Source organism: Manis pentadactyla, chromosome 4 (genome assembly GCF_030020395.1).
Source record: "Manis pentadactyla isolate mManPen7 chromosome 4, mManPen7.hap1, whole genome shotgun sequence".
In the NCBI taxonomy this organism is placed as follows: domain Eukaryota; kingdom Metazoa; phylum Chordata; class Mammalia; order Pholidota; family Manidae; genus Manis; species Manis pentadactyla.
In genome coordinates, this window is record NC_080022.1 from 126,180,606 (window position 1) to 126,205,634 (window position 25,029).

A 25,029-nucleotide genomic window follows, 5' to 3' on the forward strand; every position below is an offset into this window, starting at 1 on the left:
GGCCTAGCAATTGCATTTCCTGTCTTTTTGAAGATAGCCATTCTAACAAGCATGAGCTGATAGCTCACTGTGATTGGATTTGCATTTCCCTGAGGATGAGCAATGTGGGGCTGGCTGGGTGAGGGTTTATAACTGCCCCCCTACCATGTCCTGGATGTCAGGTGAGGAGATTGTGAAGGGGCAGAGCTAGATCCCATCCCCAGCCTTTGATTTTAAGAGAACTTTAAGGTAGAGAAAGATGAGCCATGGGCTAAGCGAATGGTGCAGACCACATTGGATAAAGGTGCTCTGAGGTCCCAGCAGAATGGTCCCAGAGGGCTAAGGTGGAGACACAATGAAGCACCTGTGGATTGCCATCCTGTCTGGGTGCCTCCGAGGCCAAGTGAGCAGGCTGCTGCTTTAGCAGTGGCTGGGCGAACACCCCAAGTCCATCCCACCTCACACTCCAGAGCCGCAAAACTCTTCACTAAGGAATGTGAGCCCGGCATTTACCCTGGTCCAGTGCCTGGGGTAAATCCACCTTATGTGATCTGGCTTTTGGAGAAAGAAAAGACACTTGTGGGAGTTTCCCCTGGTCTACAACCCTTACAGAAGAAGGAGGTGGAAACTAGTCAGAGCTCAGGGGGCCAAGGGTTGCTGACAGGGAGGTCTGCTGGGTGTAAAGGCCTTGGCCTGCGCCCTTCCCTCCTCCTCTCCTGTGACCAGGCCATCAAGCAGAGGGCCCCTGACTCCTCTGGCAAGGCTGCCCCCCTTCACCTTAGGCCCTCCCGTCCTCTCTCAGTCCCTCTGCCCATGATCTGCAGGGACATCCCAGCACACTTACAATCACGCTCCCCAGCCATGAGCTCTGCTTTGGGTATGTTTGTGGCAGGTGGGAGTGTGAGAGGGAGGGGGTGTTCTCCCAGCCTCTAATGAAGCAGCACCCCAGTTCCTGCTCCCTTAGGACCTAGGTGTCCATGCCAGCCACCCCCACGTGTCCCCCGTGGTCTCACTTCCATCAGCCCTCACTGACCGCTCCCTCCACCCCTGAGCGCAGCCATCACCCCCGCCTTCACCCACATAGCCCTTGGCTGATACTGGTTTCCCTGGATGCCATTTTTAAGTATGATTACGCAACTAAGATAATAAACCCCTCAATAACAGAGAGTATGGCTTAGACTTTTCTATACTCTGCTCCCAGCCCTGTCCTCTGAGCAAGGACGCAGCTCAGTAAATGTCTTCCTGTGGTAATGAATTAAGCAGTCGTCAGAGGTTCCGGAAAACAACATCGAGTGCTATTACCAACCAACAGCGGTCTCACATGAACTTAGAAAAGACAGTGAAAGAAATCGATGTCCGAAAGAGAAGGGGGAGATGAGTCAGGACGGGAACATAAGAAGACGCCGCAGGGACGGCTGTGCCTGTGCACCTCCTTCTGCCTGTTCTGAAGTGTCTGCCCACCTTGTGCCCACAGCCCCATGGCTGGTATGGTACTGGCCTGGACTAATGGAGTTACATTATTTGCTGTACTAACTCACACTGGAACCTCTACTACGGTACCAAATTCTGGGGTGGTAGTTCCAGTCCCTGCAAGGTGATAAGGAAGCAACTCTTACAGGGAATATTCAGAAGCGGCTGCAGGCGGAAAATCAGCTTATGTCATGGGTGTTTTTAGAAACACAGATCCCTGGGAGTGGACATTCACCCTCGGTTTTCCCAGAGATGTGTCATGTCTCCTCGCACGTCTTCCTTCTGCTGCCCACAGGCCGCCTAGTGGTGGAGATCACGGTTGTCCAGGCTTCGTGGGAGGTCCCTCCTGCCTCCTGGGTGATCTAATCATCAGAATCCTCATGCATTTAATTTACATGAGTCACCATTTGGGCAAAAGAAGAGATCTCTCCAGAATACAGAAGTAAACCCACAAATAATACACACTAAATGCATTTGTTCATTAGTGTTCAGTAGAAAACTAAATAAAAGCTGGAGGATTGTGTGAGAGTCCATATACTCCCCTTTCTTGAAAATCATGGAACATAATTTGGCCAAGACTTTCATAGAAATTCCTCAACATGTAAAAGTAGATTCCACAGAAAAATTATAAATTCAGCATCAGGCTGCCCACATACTTCATATTTTCCACAAATTGTGTCAACCCTACTCTAATCCTAAAACTCTATTTATTCAAGTATCTTTTTGAGGTTTTCAGTAAATCAGTGCACCTTGTTCCATTTCTTGTGGTATTTTTGGTTTTTTGGTCATTTGTGTGAATGGATCTTTTCTCTGCTACATTTCCAAATATGGTTGTTACACTATAATAGTGTTGCAATTTTATAATCGATCACATTACCAAAGACTGTTATCAAGTCTAGTTTTTTTAAGTCTGTCTTTGATTCCTTACCCTTTTATACTCAGGTATATTTAGTATTACTTTAATTTTATTAGATAAGAAACTGATAGAGAGATTGTTTTCCAATATATAATTAGAAAGAGGTATAATGTGGAACAGTTTTTACATTATGGAGGTTATCTGTTCCTTGGAAGTTCGAAAGAATTCACCTATAGAAGTGTCTAGAATTGACATGGTCATTGCCAGTAATATCTTGACTTTTCAGTTTCTTTTGTATTAAATATTTATTTCAGATTTTCTACTTTGTAAATTTGTAATTTATATTTTTCTAGTTTTCAAAATTATTAGATTTGGGCTTTATAAGTATATTTTATCTACTTCATATCTGCAATTTTACATATTTTCTAAGGGCTAAACTTATGTTTCAATTTTTATAAGATACGCTGAAACTTCTTTACTATTTTTGCATTACTTATAAATTCTAGTTCATTAATTTCCATTTTAATGCTTTGTATGTATTTTTTATTTTTCTTATTTCATTTTTCCTATATTCCTAGATTTATTTAATTTTTTCTTATTTTTTTTCCAATTCATAGTGTTCACATTATCGTTACTTCCTTAATATACTTTCATTGAAGGATTAATATTTCCCTTTTTTCCAAAGCTACTTAGTGCATTCAAATTTCCAGGTGATTAAGATTATTTTATTATTATGTTTTTGGTTATTTCTAGCTTTATAGATTCATAACCAGAATTCATGAGCCATGCCATTTCTGTTTAATAGATAAGATGTCTATTAAAATCACCTTAGTAATTTTATTATATAAATTCTCTCTATTCTTTATGAACTGGTTTCTCCCATTTGATTTAATGATGACTAAAAGTGAAAGACTAATGCCTCAAAACTTGCTGTATTTCTGGTGATTGTCCTTGCAGCTTAAAACAGTGTTGTTCTTTTAATTTTTAAGTTTCCTATGCTGTACTTTCATCCCCATGACCAAATCATTTCATAATTAGGTGTTTTTGCCTCTTTATTCCCTCCACCTATCTCACCCATCCTCCTCCACACACCCTGATGGCAGCCACCAGTCTGTTCTCTGTATTTATGAGTTTATGTTTGGTTTGCTTGTTTGTTCATTTGTTTTGTTTTTTAGATTCCACATATAAGTGTGTCTTTCTCTGTTACTTCACTTAGCATAATAGCCTCTAGGTCCATTTATGTTGTCATGCACGGCAAGAGTTCATTCTTTTTACAGCTGGGTAATATTCCATTGTATATATGTACCTAATCTTCATCCATTCATCTTCCAATGTACACTTAAGTTGCTTCCATATCTTGGCTATTGTAAATAATGCTGTGATAGACACAGGAATGTATATATTTTTGAATTAGTGATTTTATTTTCTTTGGGTAAATTCCCAGAAGTAGAATTACTGAGTCATGTGGTATTTCTGGTTTTAGTTTTTTGAGAAACCTCCATAGTGTTTTCCATATTAGCTACACCAACTTACATTCCCACCAGTGGTGTATGAGAATTCATTTTCTCCACATCCTTGCCAGCATTTGTTATTTCTTGTCTTGTTGCTATTAACCATTCTGACTGTACATGTAAAAGCCATTCTGATATCTCACTGTGGCTTTGATTTGCACTTCCTGATGATTAGTGATGTTGAACTTCTTTTCATGTCTGTTGGCCATCTGTATATCATCTTTGGAAAAACATCTATTCAGGCCTTCTGCCCATTTTTAAATCAGATTATTTGGTTTTTTGGTGATGAGTTGTATGAGGTTTTCATGTATTTTGAATATCAGCCTCTTATTAGATATACCACTTACAAATATCTTCTCTTATACAGCAGATTGCCTTTTTTCATTGTTGATGATTTCCTTTGCTGCACAGAAGCTTTTTAGTTTGATGTAGTCCCATTTATTTTTGCTGTTGTTTCCCTTGCTGGGGGGGACAAAGCCAGAAAAAAATTACTAGTGTTGATGTTCAAGAGTTTACTGCCTGTTTTCTTTTAGGAATTCTATGCTTTCAGATCTTATATTTAGGTCTTTAATCCATTTTTAGTTTGTTTTAGTATATGGTGTAAGAAAGTGGTCCAGTTTCATTCTTTTGCAAGTGGTTTTCCAGATTTCCCAACACCATTTATTGAAGAAACTGTATTTTTTCCATTCTGTATTCTTGCCTCTCTTGTCAGATTAATTGACCATATAAGCATGGATTTATTTCTAGGCTCTCTATTCTATTCCATTTATCTATGTGCCTGTTGTTGTTCCAGTACCATACTGTTTTGATTACTGTAGCTTCATAATTTAGTTTGAAATCAGGGCATGAAATACCTCCAGTTTTGTTCTTCTTTCTCAAGATTGTTTTGGCTATTTGGGATCTTTTCTGGATCCATAAAAAGTTTAGGCATGTTTATGGGAGTCGGTGAGCTCAGAATCTTCCTACTCCACTATCTTGATACTAATCCAATACATCTTTGCTGAGCACCAGTGTATACTCAGGGCTTAGCACAGTGCCAGGCACATAGCAATTTCACAAAAATTATTAACTGAATGTCATTGGTACAAGGTGTGCTGTGGCAGTGGCTAGGCATATAGAAGTGAACCAGGTAGGCTTGGGGCTGACTCATCAAGCTTTGGGGACTAGAGGATAAAAATAAACATTAAAAAGATGAATAAAGGTGTGCTAGCTATTTTTAAAAATAGATCTTCAGTGTTGCGATAAAGACAAATAACAGAAGGAGATAACCTAATTTGGGGGCACTCAAGGAAAGCTTCAGTATAGGAGAAGCTTTTAAGTAGAGGTTTAGGAGAAACAATCTCCCCAACCTTGGGCAGAGGTTTTATGTAAAAGATGGAGGGCTTAAGGCAGTAAAGCAGGTGGGAGAAATTACCACTAGATAGAGGGGACACCTCCCTGAAGACCCTGAGGCAAAACAGCAGGGAAGTCCCTGGACCTGAGAAGTGTAGGTAGGACTGAAATGGAGACAAGACAGAGGACAAGGATAGAAAGAGTTTCCTCTTCTGTCTTAACCAAGTTTTTCCTGATATGTGCAAGACTTGGGTTGAGGAGAGGGTCCTTGCCAAATGCAGAGGCATTTGAATGTCTGGGTGATGATTTATAGAAGAAAATTCAGTCCTCCTGAGGTCAGAGTCCCTGTGAATAACAAAATGTTTTGTCCCACTGTTTGAACATTACACTCAACGTGTTCTAAGGCTGTCAGTGCCTCATCAAAAAGATGGGAGAGGAAAAGAGAAAAGGAGGAGAAACAGCTGGATTCAGTTACACTTAAGATACATATAGTTTAGAAATAAATTATCTGTCAAACTGTGTTTTGTTTCTTGCTTATTCCAACATGTTTGAAAATGTTTGAATTGTTTGGCTGAGGCCAGAATTGTCGAAGGATCAGGCTTTCACTTTGCTGCACGTGTCTGTTAACACAGCCCTTTTCTTCTTGGCCTTATGTGATTGGAATTAAATAAAAAAGGGACTAAACTAACCCATGATTTGATGAAGCCCTAGATCTCCAAAATAAACTAGAGGAAAAGTTTCATATATCCAAAAGCAAATACTAGTGGCTCTACCTTCAGAGATAATGCAGAATCCTATAATTTTCCATCACCTTCCTGCTACTAACAGGCACCAGGCCACCATTAACTCTTTCTTAGATTATTACAATACCCTCCTAAGTGGTCTCTCTGCCTTTTCCCTTGACTCTTCTATGGTCTAAATTCAGTAGTGCAACCAGAGATTTATTTAAAGTGTTAATCAGATCCTATCCCTTCACTAACTGTCCTGTATTAGGGTTCTCCAGAGAAATAGAACCATTGGGATGTATATGTGTACAGAAAAACATTTATTTTAAGGGATTGGCTCATAGGATTATGGAGGCTGATTAGACTAAAATCTGCAGGGTGGACCAGCAGTCTAGAACTTCAGGGAGAGCAAGTGTTGCAGGTCAAGACTAAAAACCATCTGCTGGCATAATTCCCTCTTGCTTGAGAGATGTCAGTCCATTGTTCTACTCAGTCCTTCATCTCATTGAGTGAGGCTCACACATATTCTGGAGGGAAGTCTATTTTACTTAAAGTCCACCAATTTAAATGTAAACCTCATCCAAAAACACCCTCACAGAAATATCCAGAATGATGTTTGACCACATATCTGGGAATCTTGGTCCAGCCCCAAGTTTCAGACATAACTAACCACCACATCTCCTAACAATGCCCTGTAAGATCCTCATTGCTGGTTCTCAGCCCTGGCTGCACATTGGAATCACCTTGAGGGCTTTAAAAACCACTGACCACTGGATCCCAACATGAGAGGGTCTGATCTGGAGGATGACTAGACATTGGGGTTTTAAAAAGCTCTGCAGGTGGTTTTAATGTACAGTAAGGTTTGAGAGCAAGTGCCCTACATAAATGGCCCCTCTTTACTGTGACCTCCCACTCCCCTCCTCATTGGATTCCTTGTAGCCATGCTGGTCTACCCTTTGCACACCCTCAGTACACACACACACACACACACACACACACACCCCTACCACACACACTTTGCCAAGGATTCATGGCTCACTCTTTCAGAGCTCTTTTCAAATGCCATCTTATTTGTGAGACCTTTCTTGACTACCCCATACAACATAGCAACTCAGGCTTATTTTTCCCTATTACATTAGCACCACCTGAAATACTATTTATTACGTTTGTTTATTTATTGTTCTTATATGTGTCTCTCTTCTGCTAGACTATAAGTTCCATGAGTGCATAGACTATGTTTGCTCTGCTCATTGCTGGACCCCCAGGATTTAGAACAATGCCTGGTATCTAGCAGGGGCTTAGTAAATATTTGTTGAATGAATGAATGAGTGTGAGTGATGATGATGTGTAGATTTTTTTCCCCTAACAATTCAACTTTCATATACCCTAGAATACCTCACTGTTATGCATTTAAACCCATTGATGCTATCTCCCAGCTGAGGGTCTCTCACATTGGACCACATCCACACATGTAGGTGCTTTGGAAAAATCAACTATTTTGTGCAATCAGTATCCAGGCAACAAGATGCCATGTCTCCATAAAGAACAGAATTGTGATTACTAGAGATGGAATGGAGGGAAAATGGGGAGATGTTGGTTGAAGGATACAAAATTTCAGTTATGCAAGAAGAATAAGAATTAGGTGGAGATCTAATGCACAGCATGATGACTATAGTTCATACTTGAAATTTGCTAAGAAGGTAGATATAAAGTGTTCTCACCATGGAAAGAAGAAAGAAAGAAAGAGAGAGGGAGGGAGGGAAGGAGGGAGAGACAGAGAGGAAGGAAGGGAAAGAAAGAAGGAAAGGGAGGAAATGGTCACTATGTAAGAGGAAGTCAATTAGCTTCATTGTGGGGATCATTTCACAAAGTATACACATATCACAACATCAAGTTGTATGCCTTAAATATATATTATTCTTATTTGTTAATTACACCTCAATAAAGCTGACAAAAAATAAAAGTAAAAGATGTTGTGCTCTCAAACTGAAATCTTGGGTTATTCGATCAACCCAGATCAGGAAAAATGACTTTTTAATTACTATTCTAAAGTGTTATTTCTTCACCCCAAGAGCAGCACATCTCCATTCTGTAAAACATCACACAGAAACATGAATTCCCTAGCAACCATATTTTCATTTTACCCCAGTGTTGGTTGGCACCCCTGTGGGATGGATGGTGCACTGGGCTGACTCAGGAATCGGTGCCCTGTTCCAGCAGGAAAGCTTTTGAAGAAACTAATCTAAGGCCACCAGTAGTTAGAGCCAGAACTAGAGCTTGGACAGAAAGTTCTTGATTCTATCAGTTTCTCTCCCTGCTTCTTCATAACACAAGGAAACTTCTGAGCTCAGGGGATCCCAGAATCTACCCCCCTTTTCAGTTTATCCTGAGAGCACATTCTTAATTTAAAAAAAAAAAACTTGCACAGAATCCTTAACTCAGGTCTTCTAGGGAACCAGATCTAAGATGTCTAGCACCAGATATACAATAGCTGCTCAGTGTATTTTTTCTACATGCATGAACAAACGAATGATTCTTTTTCTTTAAAACACAATCTTAGCATCACCTTGTAATAAAATTTCTCTATTAGAATAATTGGCGTAAGTGACAACATTATATTGTTGAGGATGAGGTACTCTTTTCAAAGGCTGCACATAATTAGATGCAGCTTTCATGGAACTTAAGCTCCTCCTATCCTTGATTATTTTTCTGGTGCATTGGACAGGTGCTGCAAAATCTATCAGATTGACTATTTTTTGTTTGCAAAGGTGAATTATCTATTCTGAACTCATGAAATGCAGCTCTGGAAAGTTCATCACTTCTGGGATCCCTGTGAAGCTATAGACTAACATGCACTGAACATATCTGCTTTCAGATTCTTGCTCAGTGCCCCCTGGTTCCCTTATCTTTGGTTCTGAGACTTAAGGGAAAACAGGTACCTCTTTCTCACTCTCAGTTCTTAATATCTTCACCAGTGGCACTTTGGTTCAAGTCAGTTAAACCTGTGGAGGATCCAGAGTCTATCTCTGTGTGAATAGGTGTATATGTTGGAGGCGATGTGAAGATATTAATAATTCATGGAGAAAGATGGCTGAAATTCCAGAGATTCGATGTGATAGAAAAGCAGGGAGAAAGAGAGGTGAATTCTGGACTAGCATTTTGAAGAGAAGGTGGTAGGGATAAATGCAAAAATGAAAGGGAGATAATTTTCAAAACTAGCAACTCTATATGCCAAGACTTGGGATGCAAAAGAGTGGCAGAGAAGTTAGGCTGGAAAACAAGATAAAATAAATAGAGTTGCCTCCATTGGCTCAGTCCTGCTCTAGTGCTTCAGTCCTCCTCACTCTGCATGCTTACCAACCACCCAGCTCCACCCTTAGTTCTTCCCTCCCCACCACCAGTTAAGGTAAAATGGGCTGAGAATGATCATGGACATACTTTTTAAAAGCACATGCTTTATACTTATGTGTGGCCCTGGTCACACCTGCCTGATCCTCAGCACAAGTCCGAGAGAAGAGGTGGAGTCAGGTCTACTAGAGAAAAGAATGCCCATTCAAATCTCCTACAGCGAGGAGAGACCCACGAAGGAAAGGAGGGGCCAACCAGAAGTTTGTGTCTCTTGTAGGGCCAGACATACTAAAAAGTAAGGCACTAAGAGAAAACGCTGGCACCTGAGAACACAGAAAAAAAAGACTTTGGAGTCATATTGGAACAAGCATAGTAGAAAATCAAGAAATGGCATAACTCCTAATGCAAACTCTTTTGGGATTAGGACAATTTTGATTTATTAAAAGTGAGAAAGAAGGATGATTGTGTACATCCAGAGACTTCTGGAGAGAAAAGGTGACAGAAACAAAGTGCCACTCAGCACTGATGGGAGTGCCTTGAAGTGGAGGTCGTCAAAAGGCTCACCTTGGTGTCCCACTATCTACATTGCACGACAAAGTAATCCGAAGCTCAGTGGCTAAAAACTAGTCAGTCTATTAATTTGCCATTAGTGCGGGGCTTAATGTGAATAGTTTGTAGTGGATTAAGCTGTGCCCCCAAAAGAAATGTTAAAGTCCTAACCCCTGGCTGGCATCAAAGAGTGTGACTTAATTGGAAATTGGGTGTTTACAGGCACAGTAATGTTAAGGTGAGTTCATTAAGGTGGTCTCTAACCCAGTGACTGGTTTCCTTATAAGAAAAAGGATCTCTGGGCCCAGACACAGAGGGAAGACAGCCATGTGAATATGGCGTAAGAGTTTGGAGTGAAGTGCTGCAAGCCAAGGACTGCCCAGGGCTACCTGAAGTTGAAAGAGACAAAGTCTCTCCTCAAGCCTGCAGAGGGAGCATATCCTTCAGACTGCTTGATTCCAAGCTTCCAGCCTCCAGAACTCCAAAAGAATACGTTTCTGTAAAGTCGACCACTTTGTCTTTTCTTATTTCAGCCACCCTAAGAAACGAATGCACACTTCATTGGTGTTCCATGTGGCATCAGCTGAGGAGGCTTGAGTGGGGCAGAGGATCCACTTCCAGGATGGCCCCGCTCACATAGCTGAATAGGTGGTCCTGGTGACCAGCTGTGAAATAGCTGCACCTGTTGCCTGGGGAGCCTCAGTTCTCTACATAAGTGTTCAGCATGGCTGGCTTGGGCTTCTCACAGTGTGAAGGTCTTAGGGTAGTAGGACTCCTTACATGGTGGGTGGCTTCCCTCAGGCACAAAACAGAAGCTTCCAGGCCTTCTGGAGACATCAGTGAAGAACTGGGTCAGCATCATCTCTGCCATGTGCTCTTGTATAAAGCTGGTCACGGGGCAGCCCAGATTAGATGGGAGGTGCTGTACCAGACGGGAATGACGCTGCTCACTGCAGCTGCTAAAATACCATCGTACCATGCTTGGAATTAAAGCTCCTAGAGGTAAGTGGTAGAAACAGAGCACATACTAAGAAACAACTGAAAGAGGAAAGATGAAGTGTCCAATAGAGCAGATAAATAATAATTATTCTTCCTTATATTTGCATAGCATTTTAACAGCTTGCACAGTGATTATCTTAGTAAATCCAAGCCCCCCGACATTCTCTTACCATGCTCACATATAAACACTCAGTGAATAGAGAGGCGATGAATGATCATTTTTCAAGTGACTTGACTAGTCTTTGAACATACCTGCCTGGGATGTCCTCCCCACTTGGCTATATTACCCTACTGTACACCTTGTTCCGTCTACTCCAGCTGCACTCGAGTTTCCTCTAACTTGGCCTGCACATGTCTGCCTGCATTCTCTATGTGCATACTACTCCACACTGGGAATCTCTCTCATAACACTGCCCTTCCCTCAACTTCCAAGAGAACTTCCCCATCACTTCTGGGTCACAGTGCACATCCGAACTCCACTCACAGGACTGATCGTGCATAACCAATGTCAAGCCCCAAGATGAAGACAGCTTCATCTTTTTCTCCACTATTGCCTCAACACCAAGACTTGCACATTGCAGGCTTCCCAAATTTGTTTAATGAAGGAAAAGGAGCACGATGTGAAATATTTCTCTTCTACTAAGAGTTAAACTGTTGATAACAGTTCTAGTTTATGTTGATTTGGCACCTTCTAAGTTGGAAGTCACAATAAAGGCTTAAACACCAGGCGCACAGTAGGTGTAGTACAGATAAATTCACTGACAAGATATATACCAGCAACCAGAAGACCTCACTGGAAGAAGAAACAATGATAGCTATCACTGTTTGAGAGCCCCTTTTTACTTTATGCTCTTTAAGGGGTTAAGTCCACTGCTCAAAGGCAGACTAACAATTGGTGGTATTAAGATTGAAACCTTGGTTTATCTGACTCTGAAACTCATGTTTTCTCCATCCTGATGCCTCTTAGTGTACAAGCCATTGAGTACTGGCAACCTGCCCAAACATGAGGCTGTTTGCCATTTGTGTGTTATTGCTGGTCCTTGTCATACCCTGTAAGACAGTTTTCATATGCAAAAACTCAAAAATCTCAAATCCTTAAGGTTAAACCAGATGAGTACATAAAGGCCTTGAAACCAAACTGATCAATATTCCTCTCTTAGCTAAGCTGATTGAATATGCCTTTGGAATGACAGGATTCCAACTTGATAATTAATTACACTAGATCAATGGAGTGTAAGGCATTTCTTCCACTTCTGACATATGTACCTTTGCTTGAGTGCCCATTAAATGAATCAGATAGAGAACTCCACTTGGATCCAGATGACCTTTTTTCAGACTCTCCCCCTGTCTATGTTGTAGTGAAACTACCCTACTACATTACTGAGGGCAGATCAGGTAAGGTCTCTGAACTCCAGTTTTCTCTTCTGTAAATGAAGATAATGATGCATACCTTAGAGGCACCACTAAGTGGCTTAAAATCTTTGAAAATAGCGAGCACAAGCTTGGGTTATAGTGGTATTCCCACAATATTAGTTCATTCATGGTCTGGGGATAAGAACACTTGACCCACCTTTCCCCAAACATTGTGAGGATGATAACATGGCCAAGCTGGTATAAAAGTATTTGTAGATGATATATAAATATGAACTATCACTATTATTTCTCTCTTAGATTATAAATAGAAAAGCATGTTGAGCTTGACATATTGGATCAGGATGAATTCAGGGAAAAATGGCAATCGCTTAGCTTCTTTAGTTTGCATTTTTGAAGTTTCAGTGAGAAAGAAGGCCAACCAGAGCTGGTTTAGACTGTGAAAATGAAAGGACATCTCTCCCCCCTGGGGTGTTTTTTTAATCGATGCCAAGTGACAGAGTTTGGACCAGCAGCAGAGGATCCTGGGAGGTTCCTAGATACTGAACTCTGTGTCTCAATTCAAGAATTCGATTGCTTGGTTTACTTTCAGTATCCCTGTGAGCTGCCACAACCTATTCTCTGGACTGAGACCACAGTGCCCCAACAGAGATCAGATACCCTCTCTACAGCTCCTCTCTGCACCTCACAGTAAAGCCTGAGCAAATCCTCATGGCTGCTTACACAGATGTGCTCTCCCTCACTTCCTGTCCCTTGTCCCAGTGAGGCTTCTGAATTCCTTTCAATTTACAATGAGAATCCCTCTCCTTCTAAAATATCCAGGAATTTTTAAAAGAAGTTTTAAATTAGTCAATTAAATTCCAAAAAATTTTTGTGACCACCAACTTAAGTGTCAGGAACTGGTAAATTATCCTCGGCCAAAATGGATACATAAGTCATGGGAGTGGTGGTATCCAGCAATCTAGAGAGAGAAATCCATAAAAACTTACTTTCCTACATGGCACCATAAAAGCCCACTTAACATATAATATGTTAATGTTCCACATGACTGACTTAGAAATAAATTCTTTGGCAGAAGTCAGGGTTTGCCCTTACTGAGAAAAAGCCAGGCCAAGTGTTTCAGAATGCCTTCCTTCTCTCCTTCCGGCTCAGCGGGCTGACCTCTGGCCCCAGAAATATCTGTTCTTTCAGAGTCTGACAACGTAGTGCAGCATGTTCCCAAAACATGGTACAAATTCAGATGACTTTTCAGAGGTCCGTGGACAAACACTTTCTATTTTCATAGTTATGTACTTATTTTAATGTGTACCTAAAAATTAGTAGTAGTAAATTAAGACAAATTTATCTTCAACATTACTACTTAGAATCAGATTAAGAAAGTCCTTTATGTTTTGACAAAAAGTCTATTTAAGGAAAAAGATTGAGTGAGGAAGCTGAGAGATGGCATAGATGTAAAACATCATGACAGTGGTATGTGAAGGACTGATGTTGGGGAACTACAGATTTTATCAAAAATTGGAGCATCATGTTAACATTTCTCAAGCGGTCTCTTTGGCTGTTATAAGATTGGAAATACCTGGTGGTTATATAGGTCACATTTTTTAAATGTCTTTGATTTCAAATATGGAACCTGTGTGTCCTCAGTTTTTGAAATGTAAACACATCCATATGAAGTCCTGAAGTCTTGAAATGTTTGCTGATCAGGACTGGAATTCAAGTTCATTCTGGTTATGCAGGTGGCAAAGCTTCACATACCTATTTTGGGAGGTGAAAAGCATTTTAGTACATTTTTCTTCAAATTAAAATAATTGTCTTCTTTATCATACAAATTATGGTCAGTATATAGAAATTAGACAACTGAGATGAACAAAAATTTAGAAAAAATTAAACCACCTATAATTCTTATACCCAGTTAACCACTTCAAAGATCTTGATCATTTTAAGATCTCTTATTATACATGTGTTCATATAGATCATTTTAATGAGGTCCTACTGAATGTGTTCCTTTGTAAGTGGCATTTTTCACTCAGTAAAATATTACAAAACTCTTTCTGTCTTTAAATATGCATCTCTAGAAGGCTAATGCTTCTGTTGTATGGATATATGATACAAAATATAAGCAATCTTTCCTGTTGATGGGCATTTCAGTTGTACACTATTATAAACAATATATCAGCAAAACCTTTGTATACCCTTTTTTATTTCCTATTGACAAATTCCTAGTTGCAGAATTTCTTAATCAGAAGGTTCTTAGGTTGGTTGCCTGGGAAACAGGATGAGTGCCTTTTGAGTGTAGCTAGACTGTTGGGATACCCTCAAAATCAGTGCCTGTTGGATGTTGAGGAGAGAAGGAAATAGAACCAGAAAGAGGGAGTTGTTCAGCTCAGATGTGGTCGTGACAAAGGTCTCAGCAGATCTCACAGGGAGCTCTGGCTGTACGAAGGCCTTCAGAATTATCCCACCTTGAAGTAAGGTTGGTGGGCCTTTATGCCACCCCACCTTGACCAGTCAGTGGGCATGCTATTGCCAGCTTCAGCAGCTCTCACTGGCTGCATGCAATTCCCAAAGAGCAAGTGAGCTGAGAGCCCGCAGGAGTGCCAGTGTTCCCAGGCCCTGGGGCAATGGATGCCTGAGCCCTACAGGGGAGCAGGGACCTGGGGAGGGGATCTGAGTTGTGGACCACAGCACTGTGGGATGAAGGGATGCAGATATTTTTAAATTTTTGTGTTATCAAACTGCCTACCTAGAAGTTTCTATCAATTCCCATTGCCATTAAATCAAATATGAGAATACCGCTTTCTCTGTTCCCTCATAAAATCTGATGAGTAGTAGGATAGAAATATGTCCTGGGAGCATATAGCAAGAAATCCTAACCTACAAGCAACACAGACCTCACCCTTCGCTGCCATTCTTTAATGGTTGATTTATGGGCCTTACCTTGCTAAAATAAGTTTATGACTAGAAACCTCCAATGGACTCCTAATTCTGTTTCCTGGAAATCATAGGCTATTTCACTAGTTCATCCTTATTAAATATTTTACACCTCTCTCTCTTCTCAAAATCCCGTGCCATAACCTTGTATCCTACTTCACTGAGAAAATTGAAGCAATCAGATAAAAACCTTTCAGAAACCCCCACTAAAACATCTACCAGAATCTTTAACCTTCATCTCCTTTGTTATAAGGATGAACAGCACTTATTCGTATCCAAGGCCAAAGCATGCCTAGAGATTTATACCCATTGTTTCCTGAACACAGAAGCTGCAGTATGGACGGAAGAACTCTCCTCTCTCCTCTGTATCTTCCGTTTTCCCTCCCTCACAGGTCATTCCCATTAGCAGGCAGAGTGCTATTATTTCTCCCAGTGAAAGAAAAAAGACCCCCTCTTAACTTCATTTCTAGTCTGTTCGTCTATTTTTCAACTCTTCTTTGCAGCAAAATTACTCAAAGACATTGTTTCTGCTCCTTGTCTCCAATTACCAGCCTCCAGGTCCCTCTGTGATCCAATCTGACTTCATATACACAACTTTCTCTTGGATTCCCTGCATTTTCTCTGTCCGCCTTGCTGGCCTCCACCTCTCTCCAGCTTATAAATGTTTGGAGGCCCCAGAGCTCAGTCCTTGGAATGTTTCTTCTCTGCCCCACACCTCCACGGGGCATCTCATTTGTCTCACGGCATTGAAGCAGACCAGTATGCTAAAGACTCCCATAATTAAATCTCCAAACTGGTCCTCACTCCTGAACTCCCATCTTAGGCCCCACTGTCACCTTGGCATCTCCTAGTTCATGTCAAATAGTCACTTCAAACTATAAATGCCAAAAACTGAACACCTGATCTTTCTCATCAAATCTGTTCCTTCTACTCCACGCCCCACCTCACTTACTACCAAATCTATTGTTCCAGTTGCGAGGCCAAAATACTTACAGCCCTCCTTCACTTATCTCTTACTCTCATAGTTCACATCCCGTCTACCAGGAAATCCTGGGGCTCTACCTTCAAAGTGTATCCTGAATCCATCTGCTTACTGCTCCCTCTGTTACCATCCTGGTCTCAACCATCCTCCTCATCCCTATTATGGTTGATTCTCCACAGAGAAGCCAGAATGATGTGCTCAAGTGTAATTCAAGTTACTTCACTCCTCTGCTCAACTCTCCAATGGGTCTACTTTTCTTTCATTGAAAAAGCCAAAAATCCTCCCCATAATCCACAAGGCCTATCTGATCGGGTATGCTACTACCCCAGACCTCATTTATTGCTCTCACCCATGCTCACTTCATCCCAGCCTCCCAGGCAGGCCTCCTCTGTATTCTGTGACCATGCCAGACAGTCTTTCACACTGAGGCCTCAGAATCGGCTCTACCTCAGCCTGGAATGCTCTTCTATGTAGACAGTCACTCAGTTCACCTCCAATCTCTTTTAAGTCTTTGTTTCAATATCAATTACACAATGAGACCTATAAAGACCACCCCACTTTAAGTTTCAGGCCTGCAGTGGACATTGGGGTGCACGATACCAATGCCTGTAGCCACTTGAACACAGCATAATGGAAACATTTCAAGTATTTCATGCCAAGAACATGCACCAGCACCTCTATGAGTTGCTGCTTTGCAACCACACAAGATCTCTCACTCTATGCAAGCACAACCTAGAAAGCTTAGGGGAGTTCAGGTTTCCCGGGAACAAGCCTTCATCCATGAAGGATAAAAGCCATTTCACCACTGGACCATTCTAGGAGGTGTGGTACACATCTCAGAAGGGCATTGAGCCCAGTCAGGGTGCTCAGTTCCTTCACATGTCCTTTATTGGCCTTTCTTCCTGCCGTGGGCACCTTCCCCTGCTCCTTCATTCTGCTTCCTAGGACCACCTCACCTCACAAATAAAATACCTACTTACAAGTCCCTGTTTCAGGCTCTGCTGAGGGAACCCAAACTAAAGCAAATCTTTCCACAATGTTCCCGAACCCTATCCCTAGCCTTTGTTCCCCCATAGCATTCATTAACTCCTGCCTACAATTAACTTACACATTTAATGTCATTGTCACTCTGTCGCTCTAGAATATAAACTCCATGAGGACAGGAACTTTTGTCTGTTTTGTCCAGTGGTCTGTCCTCGGCACCTAGAATACTTCCTAGCACATAAGTTCTCAATCAATATTTGTTTCCTGTTACACTACCTTGCCCACACTTCAAGAGCAAAGACACCATGTTCAATATAGTGTTAGACAAATGTCTATTTGAATCTCAGATTTACCACTTAGTAGCTGGCTGACCTTGAGCAAATTAACCTGTCTGAGACTCAGTTTACTTGTTGGTAAATGGGGCCATGATGTTTACTTCGCCATAATGACTTCATCTGGAGAAAACATCTGAGAAAGTTCTGGTCCACTAATGTCAGTTCCTGTCCCTCTTCTCAACCTGTTCCCCATGAGCGATGAATCATGATTTAAGGGAGTTAAACTTATGACTCAGCATCTTCTCCCTCTGTGAATCCTGACTATGTGAAGATTCTTCTGAAGCATCTCCTTACACCCAGCGGAGGTCAGGAAGCCAGGCTGCTTTCAATCCCCCAGTGAAATGCCAATTAGAAGGACATTACCGGCAGAAAGAGCTACTGGAGAAAACCACACACTTGTTCCAAAACAAAGATCACTCTGCATGTCATAAAAGCTCAGAAATGTCTTCCAGATGTTGCACACTGGGTCTGCACAGATGTTTCCGATGTCAAACCATAAATGCTGGAAACATAAAACATTTGTGCCCCACAGAAGTAGAGATTTAATTATACAGTGAATGTGATAAATCTTTGGGTAATAAAAAAAGACCACAAACTAGCTGCATTACATTTTTTAAAATCTGATTCCCCCCCCCCCACCACCACCACCTTGGAGTTGTACTGGGATACTTCAAGGGTTTTGCTTTTGTTTTTAAATTTGCCTGAGCAATTCACAGAGAAAAGGCTGGATTTACATGAAAACATATATCACCAACAGTTCTGAATCCTTCTGGTTTGACATCTCCACAGTCTCTGACAGCTCGGAAGCATGTGACCACTCATGATGGGTCGGATCAAGGTTTCTCCACCTCAGTCAGTGGCCCTCCATCCAAGCACTGCGTTACATACATGACTGTCTCATTGAACTCCCTGGATGCCTCGGGAAGGATTCCACCATGAGCTCATGACGGCATGTCGAAGCAACTCTTGCTTCTGACATCGGGAAAATCAGACCTTTCACCACCTCCAAGTAGATTAATACATGTGTGTACCTATGAGAAGGAAAGAGAATAAATGCATATGTGGGGTTTGCATGCGCTCACCCACATGCAAACACACAGTTGACACAACGCTTCACATGGAGCCAAAATAGCTAAAGAGATGTTACCCACAACTTACACAACAAGGCTAAGACAGGAAGTAAATACAAATGGTACCATAAGATCTAGCATTTTTCCTCTGTTCCCCCATGTTCCAACACATTCTTTCCTTTCTTGATAACTTAATAAGGTAACACACTGTGTACATTCTTACAGCCTTTTGTTCAAACATATTAGTTAAATTATAGTTGTATTGAAAAAATTTGTAATACCTATGGCTGCCCTCAAAATGGTTAGACTATAAAAAGAAACATATTCTGAAGAGGGACACAAAAATAATAGTGTGGCTGGGAAACATGTGTGAGATTGATCTCTCTACCAGGGGATTCTTTTTAGATTTTCTTTATTGGATTTAAAAAAAACCCGCCTGCATGTAATTTTACTTTTTAGTTTTATTGAGGCATAACTGACAAATTATGAGATATTTAAAGTGTACATCACGATGATTTGATACATTTGTACAATGTGAAAGGAGTCCCCCTTCACTTAAATGTTCTCAACAACAAAAAAAGGGTAAATATGTGAGGTGATGGCTAAGTTAATTAACTAATTAACTCAATTAACCCAGCTAATTAAAACCCATTTAGTTAACACAGCCATCACTTCACATATTTCCTTTTTTTTGGTGAGAATTCTCAAGTTCTACTCTTTAAACAAATTTCAATTATATAACATAGTGTTATCAACTATAGTCACCATTAGATAAAGAAATGAAGGTGTATATACAATGAAATATTATTCAACCATGAGGAAGAAGGAAATCCTGCCATTCGTGGCAACATGTGTGATCCTAGAGGGCATTATGTGAAGTGAGATAAGGCAGACAGAGAAAGAAAAATATTGCATGGTGCCCTTATATGTGGAATCTTTTTTTAAAAAGGCAAACATAGAATTTTAAAATTAGGAACACGAAACATACCTCTTCAATAAATTTTCTTAAAACACTGATAGTAATTCTACTGTTCTTTATTATAGTCAGTTATATGGAAGGATGAGAGAAAGGGTTATATGGAAGGGGCATGTATAGGATATAAAAGCACAAACACTTTAAGAGATAATAACAACATTATCAGACATGGGTTATACCAGGCACGATGGTAAACACATTATAGAGATTTCTCTCATTTATTTCTCCCCCAAACTCTATGATTTCAGCCATAAGGAAAGCATTTTACAGATGCAGAAACTAGGGCACATTACATAATAAAGACATTAAATAATTTGCCTTTCATCACACAGCTAAAATGTGAAATGACAGGGACAAAGAAGAGAAAGCACTTCCTAAAAAGTATCCTAATTGCTGTCACCTTTTAGAATACTAAAGCTAAGGACATTCCTTATCATCCCGTCACACTAAGAGTCAGGGAAGTATGCCAGTCCCCTGTGAGACAGTGACCTTGACCTGCCCATCTACACTGCCAACACCACCCAACCACCCACTGTTAGTTGCACAGAACAGTTACTTAGAATTGTTTATTGGGTCAATAAAATAAGATTTGTTAACCTCTTCTTAAATCTTTCAGTAATTGTTACACCGATTCTGCCAACCCCTCCTTCAATGTGCCTCAACTCGGACTGTCTTTTCTGATTCCCAGAGTCACCACTATCCCAGCAAGTGGTGAGCCCCCAAGGGCTCTGCCTGTCTGTTGGCCAGCAATGCAAAGGAGACAAATGGTGACAATAAAATTCTTGACCTAGGAGTCATTGTTTCTTTTTTTGTTTGATCATAGCTGGGAAAGGCCATCCAAACAAATCTGAGCAAGACAAAACCCAGGACAGACACAGCCATTTAAAGGGAGTGTCATCTGTGCAGAGACCTCCCTGCACTCCTGGGTGACCTCTTTCCCCGGTTCCAACTCCCATACCTCAAGCTAGAAATTTGTAGCATTAAATATATATTTCAGAAAAGAATAAAGGCTAAATAAGCAATCTATCACAAATGTCTAGAAAAAGAACAAAACATTAACTCAAAGAAAATGGAAGATTGGAAGTAGTTTAGGTAAAGGCAGAAGAAGATAAAGAGATTAAAAGTACAATATGGAAATGATATGAAAACAAATTTAGATAAAAGAGGGATTCCTAGTAAACCTAAAACCTACTAAATGGACATAAAACATATTAAAAGTATAAATGTTTATGTCTTCTAAAGAATTGAGCCTGTAACTAAAAATCATCTAGTTTAGCAACCTCTGGCTCCAGAGAGCATTAGCATATCACATTTTCATATATACAAATATAAATAGATCAGTCTTTCAAATTCTTGCAGATAATTTATAACACAAGAAACTTCATAACTCCTGTTATAAGACCAGTATGACCTTGATGTTGATGAGCCGAATCTCAGAAAAGAAAACTAAAGTCCAATAGTTCTTACATCTCATTAGTATATAGTCCTAGATGAAATATTAGGAGAAAATAAGCAAACAATGATACAGAGAAAGCATACTAAATTATGACCAAGTTGAGTTTATTTAAAAAATGCATGGTTTGCTTAACTTTCAAAAATCAATCCATGGGAGGAGCCAAGATAGTGGGCGAGTAGGGCAGTGGAAATCTCCTCCCGAAACCATATATATTTCTGAAAATACAACAAATACAACTAATCCTAAAAGAGAGACCAGAAGATACAGTAAAACAGCCAGGCTACATCTACATCTGCGAGAACTCAGCACCTCATGAAGGGGGTAAGATACAAGCCCCGGCCCGGCTGGACCCGAGCACCCCTCACCCCAGCTCCCTGGCGAGAGGAGAGTAGTCGGAGCAGGGAGGGAGAGGGAGCCCAGGACTGCTGAACACCCAGCCCTAGTCATCCGCATCAGGAGTGCAGACACACAGTGCACAGTGTGCTAGATACTAGGGAAACAGAACAGTAAAACCTGCAAGCAGGTCCCTTCAGTTGGCACCCATGGGACGAAAGAAAAGCAAGTGCTTTTTGAAAGTATTAAAGGGACAGGGGCTTCACAGCTGGTTGGAAGCGTCCCGGGACACTCAGCCCAGCAGCTGGGAACCCCAGGGAACTTTGGGTGCCCTAACCCCCTGGGTGGCAGCACAGCTCTGAAGCCCCTCACGGCAATAAACAGCCTCCCATCCATTCCCCCTCCCGCGCAGCCCTGCCACAGCAGGGGAGCAGCCTGAGAGTGGCCGTGCCCACAGCAGTCACCCAGAGCTTCCTCCCCAGCTGCCCAGGCCAGACTCATAGGCCCCGCTGGCATGTGGAAGCCCAGCACAGACAGAGGAAGCTGGGACAGAGCACGAAGGGTTGCTGTTCTAGCAGGAGAGCAAACCCAGAGCACTTGTCTCTCCCCGCAGGGATCTGGGCTGCCCCGACAGCTGCCCTGCATGCAGTGGCTTAGGAAATAAAACAAGAAGCTTCTCCCCAAGTGCGGGTAACCGGCACAGGCAGCTGAGAAGGGCAAGGTGCAGGAAGGGACATGATTCACCCAGGTGACACATGCACCAACTGACTACAACTACCTCTATTGCAATGAAAAGGCAGAAGAATTTGATCCACTCCAGAATTACTGAGACAACACCCAAGAGGGACCCTGGGGAGATAGATTTAAGCAATCTTCCTAAAAAAGAATTCAAAATAAAGGTCATAACCATGCTGATGGACCTGCAGAGAAATATGCAAGAGGAGCTAACAGATCAAGTTAGGAGGGAGAATACAGAAATAAAACAATCTATGGAAGGACTTAAGAGGAGACTAGATGAGGTGCAAGAGGCCATTAATGGAATAGAGATCAAAGAACAGGAACACAAAGAACCTGAGGCAGAGAGAGATAAAAGGATCTCCAGGAATGAAAGAATATTAAGAGAACTGTGTGACCAAGCCAAATGAAACAATATTCACATTATAGGGGTACCAGAAGAAGCAGAGAGAGAAAAAGGGATAGAAAGTGTCTTTGAAGGAAAACTTCCCCACACTGGGAGAGGAAATAGTCTCTCAGACCATGGAAGCCCACAGATCTTCCAACACAAGGGACCCAAGGACGACAACACCAAGATACATAATAATTAAAATGGCAAAGATCAAGGACAAGGACAGAGTATTAAAGGCATCCAGAGAGAGAAAAAAGGTCACCTACAAAGGAAAACCCATCAGGCTATCATCAGACTTCTCAACAGAAACCTTACAGGCCTGAAGAGAATGGCAAGATACATTTAATGCAATGAAACAGAAGGGCCTTGACCCAAGAATACTGTATCCAGCACGATTATCATTTAAATATGAAGGAGGGATTAAACAATTCCCAGACAAGCAAAAGTTGAGGGAATTTGCAAACCACCTCTACAGGATATTTTAAAGGGACTGCTCTAGATGGAAGCACTCCTAAGGCTAAATAGATGTCACCAGAGAAAATAAAATCACAGCAAAGAAAGCAGACCAACCAAATACTAACTAAAGGCAAAAAATAAAATCAACTACTCACAAAAGCACTCAAAGACAACACAAAAGGGTACAGAATAAAACACCTAACATATTAAGAATGGAGGAGGAGGAATAAGAAAGGAGAGAAATAAAGAATCATCAGACTGTGTTTATAATAGCTTAATAAGTGAGTTAAGTTAGACAGTTAGATAGTAAAGAACTATACTTGAACCTTTGGTAACCATGAATCTAAAGCCTGCAATGGCAATAAGCACGTATCTTTCAATAATCACCCTAAATGTAAATGGACTGAATCCACCAATCAAAAGACACAGAGAAATAGAATGCATAAAAAAGCAAGACCCATCTATATGCTGCTTACAAGAGACCCACCTCAAACACAAAGACAGACACAGACTAAAAGTCAAGGGATGGAAAAACATATTTCATGCAAACAATAGGGAGAAAAAAGCGGGTGTTGCAGTACTAGTATCAGACAAAATAGATTTCAAAACAAAGAAAGTAACAAGAGATAAAGAAGGACATTACTTAATGACAAAGGGGTCAGTCCAAAAAGAGAATTTAACCATTATAAATATATATGCACCCAACACAGGAGCACCAGCATATGTGAAACAAATACTAACAGAACTAAAGGAGGAAATAGAATGCAATGCATTCATTTTAGTAGACTTCAACACACTATTCACTCCAAAGGACAGATCCACCAGACAGAAAATAAGTAAGGACACAGAGGCACTGAACAACACACTAGAACAGATGGACCTAATGGACATCTACAGAACTCTACATCCAAAAGCAGCAGGATACACATTCTTCTCAAGTGCACATGGAACATTCTCCAGAATAGACCACATACTAGGCCACAAAAAGAGCCTAAGTAAATCCAAAAAGATTGAAATTCTACCAACTAACTTCTCAGACCACAAAGGTATAAAACTAGAAATAAATTGTACAAAGAAAACAAAAAGGCCCACAAACACATGGAGGCTTAACAACATGCCCCTAAATAATCAATGGATCAATGATCAAATTAAAACAGAGATCAAACAATATATGGAAACAAATGACAACAATAACACAAAGCCCCAACTTCTGTGGTATGCAGCAAAGGCAGTTCTAAGAGGAAAGTATATAGCAATCCAGGCCTATTTAAAGAAGAAAGAAAAATCCCAAATGAATAGTCTAAAGTTACAATTATTGAAACTGGAAAAAGAAGAACAAATGAGGCCCAAAGTCAGCAGAAGGAGGGATGTAATAAAGATCAGAGAAGAAATAAATAAAATTGAGAAGAATAAAACAATAGAAAAAAATTAATGAAACCAAGAGCTGGTTCTTTGAGGAAATAAACAAAATAGATAAGCCCCTACCCCAGCCAGACTTATTAAGAGAAAAAGAGAATCAACACACATCAACAGAATCAGAAATGAGAAAGAAAAATCATGATGGACCCCACAGAAATACAAAGAATCATTAGAGAATACTATGAGAATCTATATGCTAACAAGCTGGAAAACCTAGAATAAATGGACAACTTCCTAGAAAAATACAACCTTCCAAGACTGACCAAGGAAGAAACAGAAAATCTAAACAGACCAATTACCAGAAACGAAATTGAAGCGGTAATCAAAAAACTACCCAAGAACAAAACCCCCTGGCCAGATGGATTTACTGATGAATTTTATCAGACATATAGAGAAGACATAATACCCATTCTCCTTAAAGTTCTCCAAAACATAGAAGAGGAAGGAATACTTCCAAACTCATTCTATGAAGCCAGCATCACTCTAATACCAAAACCAGGCAAAGACCCTACAAAAAAAGAAAATTACAGATCATATCACTGATGAACATAGATGTAAAAATACTCAACAAAATATTAGCAAACCAAATTCAAAAATACATCAAGAGGATCGTACACCATGACCAAGTGGGAATCATCTCAGGGATGCAAGGATGGTACAACATTGGAAAATCCATCAACATCATCCACCACATGAACAAAAAGAAAGACAAAAACCACATGGTCATCTCCATAGACGTTGAAAAAGCATTCAACAAAATTCAACATCCATTCATGATAAAAACTCTCAACAAAATGGGTATAGAGGGCAAGTACCTCAAC